This window comes from Rhipicephalus microplus, chromosome 3 (assembly GCF_043290135.1).
Source record: "Rhipicephalus microplus isolate Deutch F79 chromosome 3, USDA_Rmic, whole genome shotgun sequence".
NCBI classification, from domain to species: Eukaryota; Metazoa; Arthropoda; class Arachnida; order Ixodida; family Ixodidae; genus Rhipicephalus; species Rhipicephalus microplus.
In genome coordinates this window covers 47,972,325-47,988,802 of record NC_134702.1, presented here as the reverse complement: position 1 = coordinate 47,988,802, position 16,478 = coordinate 47,972,325, and the positions used below count along the sequence as shown (strand labels likewise).

Sequence of the window (16,478 nt, the reverse complement as noted above, 5' to 3'; positions counted from 1 at the left end):
CGGCTCAGTGCGAAGCCGGATCCACAGCCGCATAATGGAGAGACCCTCCATAAGCATGCGGGTGGCTGCCATAAGTAGCGTATATGCATTTCCTCGAGCGAGCCTGGCGCTATTAGAGCGTAAGCTCTCTCGTGTGCATGAATTCGTCTATGCTTGCCTTGCCGAAGGATGGAAGGCGTGCTTCTACTTGTTTCATAGCGGACCTTATATTTAGTTGCTCTCTATGGGGTCCGACCACCACACGAACAACGTCGCCGTGCGCTCAGGTCGGCCGGGTGTATGGTTCACGACCGTAGCCCTATGTGGGACAGGGTCGCGTACTTAACGGTGCCATATTTAGTGCACGTGAGAGCAGCTAGTGTATGACGGATAGCTTGATGAGGGGCCGGGACGAATGATAGCGACGAGACAGGGTTCGGAGCAAACAACGCAAACAGCTCCAGTTAGATCGATGAATGCAGACCGGCACGCACTGTCTTCGCCTATGACACAGCCATAAACGCTCGCTGTGATCTCTCTTTAAAGCTGATCATAGGACATCCGTAACCTTAAGCGAAAAAAACAAATGGAACGAAAGCTAACAAAGAAAGGCAGGTGCTCTTAGCGATTTTGTTCCATGTTATATATGGTCAGTGGTTGTGCTAATGATGGCACGACTTGGTTCCAAATAAAAAAGGCAGATAAAAAAGAGGCATTTATTCATTGTAAAACAGAATGGCAAGTTGGACGAGTTGGTAGTTAAGCACAATTTTGTTGTGGGCAGCGATTGCTTGTGTACGTTCCTTTTAGTGCTCAGTCCGGGTCGTGCGGCCCACAACAAAATTACATTCATTCTAAGCATAGGAATTGTATTTGCCGTTAACGTACGTTCACAAACTCTATACTTCGCCAGCGTTGTTGCACCGTTGACCTTCTTCATCTCAATAAATGAAATGTCACTGAATATGAAACTACTGGAAAGTTAGAATAAATGTCAACAGAGAGCATGTGTCTACATGCGATCGCATATTCGTATACATGCCCCCCCCCCCCCCCCCCCTCATCGCGGGCCGCCATTTTGTTAGTACTCTTCGTGGAGTGCAGTGCTGCGCGCCATCGTGATGCCGAAGCTTTCCACTGAGTATCGTTGTTCACTCATAAACGATCGAAATTTCCGCCTTCAAATCGGTGCATGCTACGGTATACCTGTGCTCAAGGGTAATTGAATATTTTGCAACGAGAATCAATCCGTTTAGTAGAAGTGTTCAACGACTCAGAGAACGGTGTACTCTACTATGGGTGAGCATAAAGATCTCCCGTGGCAAGGGAAGAAACAGGGAAGCTTATTGTATGCTAGCAACAGCACTTCAGGCGTGTAAAAGTGTCTGGTGTAACGAAATCACCTCGGTGTTACGTACAAGCTATAGAGGACAAAAAAAGCATTACTTCTATTCGTCGACACTTCCACGCATGGCGGAATACGGTCTGATTGGGTAAAGATATTGTCAATGAGGAAGTCAATGATCGATGTCAAAATAAAATAAAATGATGTCTCGGGTGCCGCATGGATCCGAAAAACGTCATTTTATTTTATTTTGACGTTTGCCGATAACCTTTTTTATAACAAAATCTAGGCTGAAAGATAAAAAATAGATGTGTTAATGTGAATTCTTGTTAAGATCATTCAAGTTCTTGTCTTTTCAAAAAAAAAAAAAATAAACTGCGCTTCATAGCTCTGCATTTCACTCTTGACGCGTCACCCACCAGCACTGGACCCCACCTTTTAGTGTCAATCGCGGCGTCCGCATTCTTAAACACCGCTGCCCATGTACGAGTAGTTACGCATTGGACATGGAGAGCTGTGGTGCAACAGCAAGCAGTGATATCCCGTTCGTTCGCGACTTGATTGTCAAGTAGTGCTTGTTGCACGATATTTTTTTTCCCAACAGCTGTTGCACATAACTGCATGGCGAGTTATACCGTACATGAAAGCAGATAGCGAGCACAGAATATTGCACGCAGTTGCGTCACTCGAAAGGCGAGGCGTCTGTGCTGGACACCGCAGTCGCGTATACGTGTACAGTATATACACGAGTAATTTCGTCTCTAGGGGCGGGCGCGCTGTTGGGCGGCTGTTTGAATTTCTGCCGCAACTTCCTCAATCTATGTTCTCGCGTGAGACGAGCTCTGAAATAGCCGAGCCTTGTAAAAGTATACGGCACAGCACATTCAAGTCACGACTTGGGTACTCCACAGCGGTGGCCCGTCTACTTATATGGGCGTGGGCAGTGGAGTTCCCCAACGAGGATGTAGAATGGTGTAGTACGTGTAAGCGGCCCAGACAGTTTCCACGCCTGTGTTCCCGTTGTGTGATTGCGGCACTCGCGACTAATGGTGCGGAGCGATGGTTGCTTAATGTGGAAGTGCGCAACGCCTGTCACGGAAGGACATTTCTCCCGACGATTATAGGAACGGCGGGCTACGCGGACGTCGTTAAGTAAAGCGGAAAAAAAAATCGGTGAAGTGGGGGTAGTGAAGTTAACCCAGACACGGTCTGTACATGTGCGATCGAAAGTGTGTCGCAACTTTCAGTTGCATGACGCGTGGTTATATTGCCACAGAGACTGTTTACAATATCCGACATTATGAAAAATCAGCGTCCACAGTCTTGTGTGCACTCCTGCTTGGGGCCACACGACTCATGCCTCTTGTTCACAGGCACGAGCCAGTGTGAGTTGGAGCTGCGAAAAAGAAGGTGCGTGGGCAGAGGAACAGTTTTTGTTTTTGGAATGCTCTAGAGGACTCTTCCATCTTTTCGCACATAATTTTCAGGGCACAAGTTCGCCCGTAATAAACTAGTTTTTGACTTTTCCTCTCTTGCACCCGTTACAATATAGGTACGATCGCGCTGTGCTTGGTGCACTGCGTGAACGCATATTCTCGTTCTATAGTTTCCAGCGACATGTTCCTCTTTCTTTTCAAGGCAGCTTTGTACGGTTGTTGTGGCGTTACCGTCCTGCAGCCTTCATTTTCGAAGTTGTGCTGGCTTAGTACTTGAAATAAAAGTGCTTAAACAGCGGTTATCTGACGAAAGTCTCAGATTTATGGAGATGTGTTTGTAACTGGCATTTTCATTTTTGCATTTATGTCATATGATACCCACTCTTTCTCCTTCGTCATGGAGTGTACATAACGTAGGAAACTCTATACCTTTCATGCGTCTATGCACTCTACGCATTTCCGCAGGGGTTTGTCTGTTACTCACAGCCCTTGCGTTCTGAATGGCGAATGAAAGCGCGCATGTGTGCGATAGAAAAAGTACTGCTGTTAAACTCGTATTTCGCGTAGGTACCTTCGGTGATAAGTGGGTGATGTCGTAGTTGAACTTGTTTATTGAAGTCGGTTCGCACTTCATTATTATCGCAACTACGTCAAACTAAATGACAATAAAGCAGTTTTAATCCCCCCCCCCCCCCTCATCAGCGTTTCGTTGGTTAGGTTGCTTTTCGTTCGCCATTCTTCTTGTTGTTTGTGACAGCCCCGCTGCGGTGGTCTAGTGGCTAAGGTACTCGGCCGCCGACCCGCAGGTCCCGGCTGTGGCAGCTGCATTTTCTTTGGAGGCGAAAATGCTGTAGGCTCGTGTGCTCAGATTTAGGTGCACGTTAAAGAACACCAGGTGGTCAAAATTTCCGCAGCCCTTCACTGCGGCGTCTCTCATAATCATATATGGTGGTATTGCGACGTTAAACCCCACATATCAATCAATCAAACGTTCTAAGGACATCACACAGCTACTTACTATAATCATTGTTCGCATCATTTGTCTCAGTAACTGGCGCTCTTTGACCGTCAAATGACCCTTGCGCCACAAAACATCATATATAATCGCCGAGTTTTGCTTTATGGACGTCCTTGTACCTCCATCGATGACGAGCACAATTTCATTTGACACAAGAGCGAAGAACACTGGCGAGTATATGACGTTTATGAATCGCGCAAGAACGCAACCGAGGTTTCCTACAATGCTTGTCTTCTCCTTTACGTTCACATCCATCTGCTGCTACACGGAATGATTTCAAGCGGTATTTGTCTTCGTGATTACAGGGTGCGTACGAGGTATACGGGTATTACGTCAAGAAGCTGCGTTTCTTATTTGCTGCAATGGTTCAGCGCGATTGTTTGTGATTTGGTGGGAGGGAGAGGAGGGGGGTGCACTTTAGTTCCGCACACCGAGTCACCACATTTTTTTTGGTCTTGTCTTTCTCGCCTATATACATATTTCTCTGGAAGTTCTTCTCGGCTAAGACGGTGGACTTGATGCGGAGTTTCCCGCTTTGCAACGTTAGCTGAGCGACAGCGTTAGCGTCGTCGCCGGCTGCGAGCGTTCTAGTCGGCCATCCTCGGCGCATACCGTGACAGCGAAGCCACGTGCCGTCGCCTGGGTGGTCGTATAACCTGTCGACGTGTGTGTCTCTAGTGTAGGTCTCCGCGTGTGCACGTGACAGCGAAGGGCTCTCGTCTTCATGCCAGCGCGAGCCGTCACCGCGAGCTGTTTTTCCCTCGCGAGACACCTCATTTGCATGAGCGCATACAGAGTAAACATCGGAGCGTGGAGGTGTATTATGCCTACACCTAAAGAAGGTATACGCTGTAGCTTCGTGCCAGTACACATTTAAACGTGCTCCTCTCTCGCTCCGTGTCTCTGCTCGAGGTCACGCCTCGTTCGAGACTCGGCCAACGCTCACGTTACCGTGTCGAGTTGCGTGCCTCTTTTTCTTCCGTCTATTGTGTATTCTATTCCACGCTTTGCTTCTATTTCACTTCACTTCACTTCAATTTATTACCTTAAAGACCCCCTAGAGGGGGTATTACATAAGGGGTGGGAAACATGCAACAAATGTATTACATATGCAGGATGGGTACAAGTATGAACAGGGGTAACCAATACAGAAATAAAATAATACATGTGCAGGATCTGTATACATATTAACAGGCGTAACACCTTGCCAAAAAAAGAAGACAAATTGAAAACTAGTGGCACAAAAAGGAACAATGTAATGTATTCAATTTGAAAAGAAACGAGTGACTACTATGTCTACTATTATTCCCTTCTATTCTCTTATTGCACGTACTGCATATGATGAGCCCTCTGTCGTTGATCAGCCTATCTTCGCCGCGCTGCGCGCAGTCGAACGTGCCTTCACTGCGTGTCTTCCTTTTTGCAGCATACACTACAGCAATATACAGCCCACGTGGCTACCGCCTGCACTGCACCACAAATCCTGCACGCCACGCTGCGCCCGTATCGCATTAATGGCGGATAACTGTCGCCTGAAAACTTTCCGTCCAGGTGGAACGAAATAAGAGAAGTGATGGGCTTCTAGTACAAGCATTAAATCCACCCAAGAGGCTCTGACGCAACCTTGGAGCTATAGAGATGTTAGTGATGCGTACATGCCCCAGCCAATCGCGGCCCGTCCAACTCTTGATGTTCTTTAATCTACTCTATGCGCTTTTGGTGAGCTCATGGTTGCGCTGGAAGCGATGGTTATTAAATTGTCTCCGCGTATATAGAGTTACCCATGTAGTACTTTCCAACAACCGGATAAGGCATGACATAGATAACAAAAGTCGAACGTGAGAAATACTGCAATTAAAAGCGCCCTAGAGATGTTCTAAAACAACACGATCAGAATAATTCAGAATCACTATATGTTTCCGCCGCGCTGCACGCATTTAATTTAATGTCGTCGGTGATTCTCAGACCGGCAAGGTAAGAAGATCGAGAGGAACAAAGCGCTGATTAGCTTGCTGTGCAGACTCATCGGTATGACACTTAGGAACATTTCATTGTGTTATTGTGCCGCTTATCTAGTGCGCAGATAAGGGTCGCGCCTGTCTATTAAACGAAGTCGAATGCGTCCAGCCAGCGCTCACGAAGCTATAGTATTAAACGCATGGCGCAGATGGCCAAGATATTTTGAAAGATACCTCTTCGTGGGTACCCAGCCCACCCTTTTTATTCTCTATCTTACCTCCTCCGTCTAAAAGTGTCGTATTAGCGTACCTTTTTGTCTCTACTAGCGTGCATTCTATTTTATTATTGTGCAATAGCGTTGATGAGCTCATGTCACAGAAATTCCGGTATTGATGGCGTTGTTTATGAGCGAAAAATTGTGGTGAATGTAAAGAATAAAAATCTAGGCCTTTGGCGTGACATGTCAGCTGCTTTTCCACGAAGCCACGCATGCCTGTGCTTAAAAATTCTACACACAAAAAAAGAGAAGAGAAACTAAACGTACAAACATTATAAAGTGTGCCGAGGTCTTCTCAACACTGGTAATATTGCGTAGCTGAAGCATATATATGCTTCTGGCACACAATATTACCAGTGTTAAAAATACACCTGCCACAAAAATTACCAGAGTGTGCACAATGTTATCAGTCTAGCGGCATGTTAAAAACCCCCCTGAGGTTTTTAACATGCCCCTAGGCTGAATAACGTGCCCCTGGAACTTAAAAACCCTCACGGGGTTTTTATATTGTCTGATGAAGTCCCTTCGCTAGGCAAAATCAACGTCACACACACAATGTTGGCATTAATTTTCGCAAACGAGGTGGGCGTTTGGGGGCAAACTATCAAATTAATTTAAAAAGAATCTGCGAATCTCTCAAGCCTGAAATTTCACATCAATGGCGCGAACGTGCAAATGAACGCGTACCCAGTGAATATAACCGAGATTTGTTGACCTCGAAAAATCGCCGGAGCTGGCCTTTAATCTTTTTTTTTTCTGTTTACCTGAAGCGTAGGAAAAGGGCGGGCACCAAGCTACCATCTCTGTTGTTTCATCCTGCCAAGATAACCTCGCACTCATGGATCACATTTTCTCAGCTCTAGTATTGCCGCTTTGGGTCCATTCCCACACTTCATTAAAACACGTTTTCCCCTTCTTTAGGGTACCCTGGGTCTCATTACAGCTGGACCTTTATACAGAACATCGCGCCGACTGTCTGAATCTGAAAGTGTCACGACACGCACGCTTCTGCATTCAGCGAAATGTACTTTCACGAGACAGCCATAATGAAAAATGCATTCAGCGCAAACACAACTTCACTGAAGAAATGCCTCCCAGTTATTTCCAACGAGGTGACTTCACAACACTGCGCTTAGCAAAGTGTCGCGCAAAACTCCACTTTCTCGGCCATCCGGGTGTGTCCATCTGTCCGACTATCACGAGCACGGGAATGCAAATTTTTGGCACTCGCGTTGAGGGCGAGTGATCGCAGCCACTCGAGACACATTGAAGCGTATGTTTCTCATTAACAAGACTACCAGCTCAAGCCATCCTTTCTAAATGCCCGGTTTTTGAAAGAGAGAGCCAGAAATAAATAAAAAAGGAAGAGACAGGGAAGGTATTAAGGGTACTAAGTGTGGCCTGAGCTCATTTCACTAAATTGAGGATTCACAACATGCAAAACTATCGTATTTCGGGCACGCACCACATAGGTAAGCATGTATATGCCAGATACAAAAATTTGAGCTACCCCAGATTCATTCGCGAAGGAATTGTGGCGCGCTCATGAAGTCCCGAAATTTCGACCAGCGGTGGTCGAAATTTCGGCAGTCTTCCACTACAGCGTACCTCATTATTAGATTTCGGTTTTGGCTCGTACAACTCCACCGATTATTTGGACTCGCCTTTCGCATGAAATGTGCCGCGGCCGTCAGAAGAAATATGTTAGATCGTGGCCTTCGCGTCCTCGACCTCGACCCCGAGATCGCCTCGGGGCGTACTGTATGCACGGCCACTGCACTTCCCCGTGCAAGCCACGAAAGTAGAGCATGCGTTCGACTCGAGTGCTCCCTTCTGCATGCACTGGTGCTCATTGAAAAGTGTGTGAACGTTTTGCGTATACGCGACGGCCTGCATGTTTTTCCCAATTTGGTTGTACTACTGTTTGTCGAATCGGCTACTTCTGGGTTCTGACGTGTTGCATATAAACGCGACAATTTAGGACTAAGTAATGCTGGTAGATTTGATTTTCCGCCGTCGTCAGTTAGTGTCATATCGGCTCAACTTTCACTGTTACATTTACATCAAAGCCAACATTAACAAAAGCCAACATTAACAACAATACCCTGCTCGCTAAGGAACATGAGAGCGAAGGCACGTTACTCTTCGGTGAGTACTGCTGACTTGCCAAGTATATGACTCTTTTTAAGGAGTCACATGAACTCTCTTGCTGGCCCCACTTCTGTTCGAAGAGGGTGTATTGATCTCCGAACACCCCCAAAAGAGTTTGTGTGACTCTTTAAAAGGAGCCATTAAGTGTCAAGTGAGGACTCACAAAACAACAATCAAAATGCTTTGTGTGTTTGTGTGTGTGTGTGTGTGTGTGTGTGTGTGTGTGTGCGTGAGTGCGTGTATGTGTGGTTAACTCGATAAAGTGCGTGTACCAGTCGTTGTACCGACAATTTTGTATTCGCGTTGCAATTCGTGAGGACCGTACATTTTCTGTGCTAAAATCTTGCCCACTGTACATTCGGCTAGCACTTTTTGTTCATTGTAACAGGAGGAGCAGAGGCGTTGTTTACTGCAACATAGGTGATCTCGTGCTGTGTCACTTGGGCCAGATGTTCAAATGAGAATAGAATGAACGAACGAGAACACGCATAAATGAGATGCTGGCTACAGAATCGCTGCAGGTGCCTTTGTCCCGCTGAGTATTCAGGGCCCTAACCAACGAAAAAAAAGAAAAGAAAGCCAATGTCATTATAATTACGGACCGGCATATCCCACGCTGCCTTGATTAGCGGTTTTGTTGGCTCAGGGCACCCATACTGAGGCGCAAACGGCGAGTGCACGGAGTGCAGGCTTCCGCGGCGGGAGGCGTCGACCCCGTGACCTCGCGACGCCAGCGGCGACCTGGAATGGCGAAAGACGACGGCGCGTTATGAAAGCGCGTTCCGCACTGCGACGCTGCCGCCGACGCCGCGCCGCGTGCGCTGACCTCGGCCAGCGGCGCTGAGAGGCAAGGAGGCCCCCCTCTAGCTCTCTCACCCTTTATCCATGCTCGCGCGCTTAAGTGCGCACTCGAGCCTCTCTCCACTATCTTTACGCTTCTTCGTGCGCTCGAATCGGTTCCGCGCCTCCTTCCTGATGCGTCGAAGGGGAAGGCAAATACAGGAAGCCGTAGCACGGGCTCAAATTTAGAAATCTCGTCATGCAGAATAATGTTGGACGGCACGAAGACGGCGTTGTGGTGGTTTAGTGCCTGCCATAGCGAGGGCGCGGTTTCGATTCCCCGACACGGAGTCTGAATTTCGATAGAGAGCGGATAGCTTTAAATGACATTCAGGAAACGACACCCTCCCTATAACCGGCAAATCGTATAATCCAATACAAGTCCCCAAGAATGTACGGAAATAGGCGTTCTCGGTGGCAAACTTAACAGGAAAGGTTCCTGTCGCGTCCATATTTTGATACTACACCGCATGAAGTATGATGCTGCTTCGCATCCCGCGTAATTATGCGCTCAACGAGCGTATGACATGTCGTTCGTGGGTCGTTGGATGGTTCTTAAACGTTGCTGTATGAAGCTACGTGATTATATTAGTAAACCAGAATTTCCAGTAAAAGACCATTTCTGCAGTCGTATTATAAAATTTGAGGTGCCAAAGAAACACCTTAACCGTATGAAAATACGTCGCTTCTATGGGATATTTGCCGAAAAAATCAACAATAACGTATTATCCCGATGTGAGAGAAAATGAGAGAGAGAGAATGAGAGAAAAAGAGAGAGAAAAGCGAGTGCTTACACACATCAAGGAGCACATCGAGTGGAGAGGGGTTCTCAGAGACCAGTCGACATTAGTGCATGTAACGAGCTGGTCAAAACTATTGTCTCGGGTTTCCCGCTATAGGGCGCATTCGTAATGTAACCGTTGTTCTGGACACATAAGACCCCAGAATTCAATTTTACTTAACAACGCGAGGACGTGACTAAGATGGGTGTGCGTGTTGCGGAAAGGTGGGGGCTGTCTTCGTCACTCTTCAAGATACAACTGCTTGACAAGATGTACGAATCAGCCAAAATTAATACACTGCTTACTTTATATGATGAATAATGATCCATCCACAGACAAGCCTCTCGCTATACTTAGATACGGATGACAATAGGGAAGACAGGCTCAAGTTTGCGCAGCGCCGTTCACCGCCCTAGCCGAAAAAGGGCAAAGCTCCGGTCGCTCGGACGGGCCGCGCTTGCTGGGTTTTCCCATTGCGCGTACGGAAAACTTGCTCCTTGGGGCGCTTATCTCGCATTTTGCACGCTATGGGCAGCGCTCCTTCGCCATTCTGGAAAGCAGGCAGCCACTACTGCTGCATCGTGAGCTGCTACAAAAATTTAAACCTGACGAAGTCCTGAAAACTGCCCGTCAAGTTCTACCGTGTCTAATGCAAGCATTGCGAGAAGCAAAGGCGTCAGGAGTGAAATATGGCAGTTCGCCGATACTCCGCGGTCTCGTTACTTTGAAAATTTTTCGTCATGCATAGCACTACATACTTCTAATTAACTGAAGGAAACGTGATGGCCGGACTCATAATAAAAGAATCCTAGGAGGCTATTCAGGCGTGTTCATTTCAGTCACTTGCGTATTCAGAATAGTGGCCTTCTGTTGCAAAAGCACATTCGAATGCACATAGCAGTACATTTACAGATTTGCCTCCATTTATCACCTACATCTGCCTCATGCTTGCATTGAACTACTGCAGCAAGCCTTTCACATTCCTTTAAAATCCAGCACGGATCCTGTACTGATTTGTGCTCCTTGGTAGTACCCTGGTTATGGTGCTCGACTGCTGAATTCTATTTCAGCCACGCCGATCACACTTAGATGAAGGCAAGATGCTAAAGGCCCGCCCCGCCGTGGTGGTCTAGTGGCTAAGGTACTCGGCTGCTGAACCGCAGGTCGCGGGTTCGTATCCCGGCTGCATTTTCGATGGAGGCGGAAATGTTGCAGGCCCGTGTGCTCAAATTTGGGTGCACGTTAAAGAACCCCAGGTGGTCGAAATTTTCGGAGCCCTTCACTGCGGCGTCTCTCATAATCCTATGGTGGTATTGAGACGTTAAACCAAACCAACAATATGAAAACGAGTTGAAAAAGTAACCAACGCAGATATGAAATTTTCGATGGTTTCGCGAAATTTGACGTGGTTATCAGGGGTGAATCTCGGGGGAACTAAAACATACTCGATCCTAGTGGGTATTGTGTGACATGACGAAGACCAAGAGAGCTGTCAAAACAACCAAATCGACATTCGAATCAGTGAACATGCTGTGTTATCAGGCGTGGATATTGTCCAAAATGAAACATGCAGTTGCAAGAAACATGCATGGTCGAAGTGGACATAAAATAATTGTTTTTGTGTGCGCGCATCATTATGCTTTCAAGGGAGCTGCAAAAAAAAAAATCAAGGTGTGATTGATCTTACGATACGACTTGGTTAACATCCGATGAAAACATCGGCAAACTCATATGAAGCTGAACACACCGCATTGAAATGGTGCCAGGAACTGCACAGGGCAGACGTAAGTTTAGCCTCTTCACACGGACCTTCTAATAAATTGAAAGCCCTGTGATAAACTTGACAAACGTGACAAACACGAGCGCTCATGTCCTTCTTGTCTCTTTGTGGTCGTTCTGTTTTCGCGATCTAACATTCAGCAGCAATTAGTTCGCCATACACGCAATGCATATTGCCCTGTCTCGTCAAGGCATTGTTCAAGCTACATATACAAATGCGGGTTCCTTGTGTACGTCACGCTGCCAACCAGAATGCGTGTACAGCGCTCCGCTATCGCCGCTAATTGTTTCCCGCACGGAGGCCTGCGCGACCTAAATTGCGAATGCCTGCGGGTAATTATTCTTGTCTATATAGACACTCAATTGTTGAGGAGGTCACGTCCGGCCGTGAATGTCAGACAGTGACGCGAGTAGTTTGAAAGATAACTCGTCAATAGAGAGCACAAGAGGAAATTCATCGTTCATTTCGCCCCCGCGACATTGTAAATTCATCATCCAATAATGGTGATTACTGTTCTGTGCTGAATGACATAGCAGTACGGAATGTGTCACGGCACAGCGCTTGTCGAAAGCCTTAATGGGAGCCGTGCAACAGGGGAGAAAGACACGGTATACTGGTTCAGGAGTGGTTTGGAAGCAGCGGTTATACATAATAGACAGCGAGGTCTAAATAGGCGCCTTAGTTCGTGCGATTCCTGCATCTTTATCATATACGTAACCTAAATTTATCTTTTATAACTTCTGTGTCGTTCCTGTCTATCAAAAGCTCTCTTTCTCTCCAGTGAGGTGATGGGTAGTTCAGCCATCTGTCATGCTCATTTGCCGAACAAGCCGTTGTTGATAGTGTTTGTGTGTGTGTGTGTGGGGGGGGGACTATGTACATGATACACAGATTTCTTTCTAGAAATACGAGAGTTCTGGGCAGTACCATTGACTTAATGCTGTTGGAACAGCGGTTTGACAGAGACGATGGTCCGCTGAAAGGCATACATGGTAATAGCCTAACGGATCGTGTATGTCGCTGCATAGCGCTCGAATAATTTTGATCTCATTAGCGACAAAAAGACAGCTGATGGCAGGAAGGAAGGAACAGAAGAGAAAAGCAGGCGTCAGCCAATGGAAAAGCAGGTATGCTACCCTACACTAGGAAAAACGATAGCGGAGTTAGAAAGTTAGAAGCAGAGAGAAGGAAAAAGGAAGAGGACTTGCGCCGTTGTACCGTTTTCGAACTAAGCCCGACGCGCGCGCCTCATTGTTTACCGGGTGCGCCACTCGTGCGCGCCCCGATCGAGTTTATACTTTCCTCCCGGGGACGCACCATGTGACCGACGGCGGCAGTGACGTCACGGGCGCCCGAAACTGATCGAACATCCCGGGCCTGTAGTTGAGGGAAGGAAGGAAAGAAAGAAAAGGAGGTGGAAGGAAATAAAGGCGTGCACGGAAAGCGAGTGGGAAGAAGGGTTCCGGGTTTTCCCGGACTTGGGAGCATTCGAGGGCAGCGTTGGGCCGAGCAACGGGACGACGCCGTCTGCGACGCCGCCCCTCCGTAATCTCCCGGGGGAAGCCAGCCCGTCCATTCACGGTACCGTTAACCGCATTACTCCAGTGTACTACAACCAGGCGAAGGGCGTGCACGCACCATGCGTGGGTGTTCGGAAATCTTCTTCCTTATTCCGTGCGCGTTCCTTATTTTTCATAACTGGAGCCTGGCACGCTCGATGCCGCTAGAAATACGTCGCTAACTCCGGTTCGCGTTCGAGGTACTTTGTGCATCTTCACCAAAGGTTCTCATGTTAATAGGGAGTTTTAGTTTGTACGTATACTTCTTTACGTTATTGTGTTACCGGATACCGGATAGAATCTGCGCATGCGCGAGTCTTTACGGAACGGGAACCTTTACGTAACGTAAACTACTCGCCGGATAGGACGCGTGTTGCTTGTTTTCGTGCTCGTGGTGGTGCTTTTCGATAGTGTGCAAGACCGTAAATGGGGCTATCTATGCGTGCTTGATGTATACCAGCCGGCTGCTTGGAAGGGTAGATATATAGCTGTGCATTTAGGCGTCCACATCTCCGCTCCTCGCTTATTTCGAGATGTTCGCGCTGCACGCGCTGTAAACTGGTGGATGCACTTGTCGTTTACGCTTCCGAGCAGAAGCGTTCCCAATCTATCTTCCGTAAAAGCTGCCCTCAAGGATTTTCTTTTCCGTCAGCTTTATGTTCCGTGCCGACCGTATTTGTTTTGGACAGTGTCGATCCCTAGGGGCCGCATTTTGTGTTCTGATGCTATTACAATTAGCATTTTTGATTCGCGTAATTCACTTTGTCGTGTAATGCACTCTGGGCGCAATAGCGTAATGATTGTATACGGTGGATTCTGAGACGCTGTATAAGCATCCACATCCCCAGTTATGGCGCCCTCCTTGTGTACAATGCCCTTATTGATTTCTCGACTTCTGTGACCCAGTTTCTCGGGACGAACTTTTTGCATTGTATACATTCGCCTCTCGCTGTTTCCTTCGGTATTTACTTGCTTTTTATTTAGCTTGAGTGTTGGTTCGGGTGTGAGCTGTTGGAACACTGGAAGTATGGGTCAGCATATATGCTCAATATTTTGTGCATTCTACCGTTATTTAAATGCACTGTTACGTTACTGAAGTTCGTACGAGTTTTGATTTGGGCTGGTCCGCCTCGGTAGTACGGGCCATGCCGCTGAAACAAAGGTCGCGGGTTCAATTACGACCGTGGTGGTCGAATTGTGATCGCGTTGTAGTGCTATAGAGGCACGTGCACTGCGCCATGTCAGCGCACGTCAAAGGACGGCACATGATGAAATAACCGGCGCTTTCCTCCACGGCGTATATCATAACCGCGTCGTGAATTCGGCTCGTATACAACCCCACATATTATCATTTTTCTTGGCTGCCCCGCACTCGGAATTTATGTTCGGTATGAAATGCTTGCAGTGATCAGCTTCTACGCGCGTACCGAAAGAAATGTGAAGGAGTCTATTGAGTGGTACTTATCTAGCTCCTTGATTATGCCTTATCATGGTATAAGAGTTCACTACTAAAAAAAAAAAACACAGTGTGCAGATAATGTCGACGTGTACGTGCACCACCGTAGCTCAAGTATGCTGCAAGCTTTGCATTCGCTTTCGCATAGATGTGACTACGGACGTATGTGCTTGTGCCAGAAGACGGCCGCAAAGAAACTACAAGTGGGGACGCCTCCTTGAGGTTCACACACCAACTCTTCGTGGCATCATAGATTACGATAGTGTTTGCTGAGGACTGCGTAATTATTTATCGGTAAATATGAATTGCATTGTGTTCTTAGGGAGGGAGATAAATAACTGTTGGAAATTGATGCGCCAAAGCCCCGATATGATTATGACGGGCGCCGTATAATGGTGAGTGCTCCGGAAATTTCGACCTCCCGGAGTTCCTTGACGCGCGCCTAAACTTAAGTAGACGGTCCACAAGCGTGTTCGCCTCTACAGAAAATGCGTTCGGCGTGCCATGTATTCCATCGCGTTATCTTCGGGAGAGAAGCGGAGCACGATGAAGAGGGCCAGAGGCTTAACTCAGCGAGCTTCTTTAATCTTATTGTATAAATTAGCGCATAATAATAATAATAATAATAATAATAATAATAATAATAATAATAATAATAATAATAATAATAATAATAATAATAATAATAACAAACTTCTGACGTTACACTGAAACTTGCGCACTTCGAAATTCCAGAAATTCAAAAGGCTAATTATTTACCTTCAGTTTTTCTTCTAGTAATGACCTTACGATGCCGTAATTGACGGCATTAATGTTCTAAAAACAAAATCTGCCCGTTTAAACGAACTTAATGTTTTACTTGAGTCTCCCCCTTACGAAGGCCGTCGCGGCAAAATCGGGCGGCGCCATTGCGGGGGGGGGGGGGGGAAGGCACGGGTGGGCTGGAGCCCCTCCCCCCACCCTTTACCCCCGACCAAAGAGCAAGCACAGTCAAAACACAACGCATAAGTTTCGGGCCTCCCGGCCCCCTTAAAGGAACACAAGTGTCGTCCTTGGTCCCTCCAGAAGAAAAATCCTGGCGCCGCCCCTGGGCAAAATACACGATGCCCCAATTTTAGCACCGTTCAGGTAGCAGCAGGAGCTGTAAAAGCGCATGAGGTTATCGAAGTCCGCGTATAGCCATAACGACAACTGTATAGCAGTGGGTTATTATTGCGAAAAGAACCACAGCAAAAGCCAAGCGGAACAAGGACGACTGCACCTCCGTTATCGCCGATGCCGACGTTCCGCTTTGTTTGAGTCTTTATATAACATTTTTGGTTAGCGTGTTAACGACGTTATAAACCCGTGCAGTTCCGCTCCCTATAGCTCTCCAAAGAAAAAAAAATGAAGGAAACATCTCCAGCTATTATTAGATTTTGCGATCTAGCTCCTATAACGGCTTCCGTCCTTTTGTAACTGTCTTTGCCCGACGTAATGTAAGTGCTTGTGTTGTCGGAAACACGGCGACCATGTAGCTGTTCCCATTGGTGGTGGCCTTGTCTTACTTCGAGCCGCCGGGACTTCGATATAGGCCGAGCGTGTTTATAGACTGTGCCGAGGTTGTTCGAGAAAGCCGCAGCGTGCCTATACACCTACGCGATATTGAGAAACGCCCTTCGGGACTGACTGTGCACCGTTGTTTGTTGGCCTTGTCTTAAGACTCATTTTTTTTTCTTCAATTTTTTTAGCTGTGAAGCTGCATATGCCTAGGTTCTAGTGGATCGCGTCCACTAGAACCTAGCCATTTTTTTTGAAGAATAACATTCGGCGAAATTAATAATTCGGCTAATACTGTTTTTGCGTCGACAGAATTCACTTGGCGTAAAACGTAAAGGTTTATCATTTCACCGACAT

The 16,478-nt window shown here is 47.1% G+C and overlaps 1 protein-coding gene across 4 annotated transcripts in view; it reads left to right on the top strand.

The window, feature by feature from the left end:
* Positions 1 to 16,478, top strand: part of LOC119175350 (death-associated protein kinase 1-like) — a 180,763-nt gene that overhangs the window by 103,884 nt on the left and 60,401 nt on the right. The gene's annotated exons all lie outside the window — the stretch shown is intronic.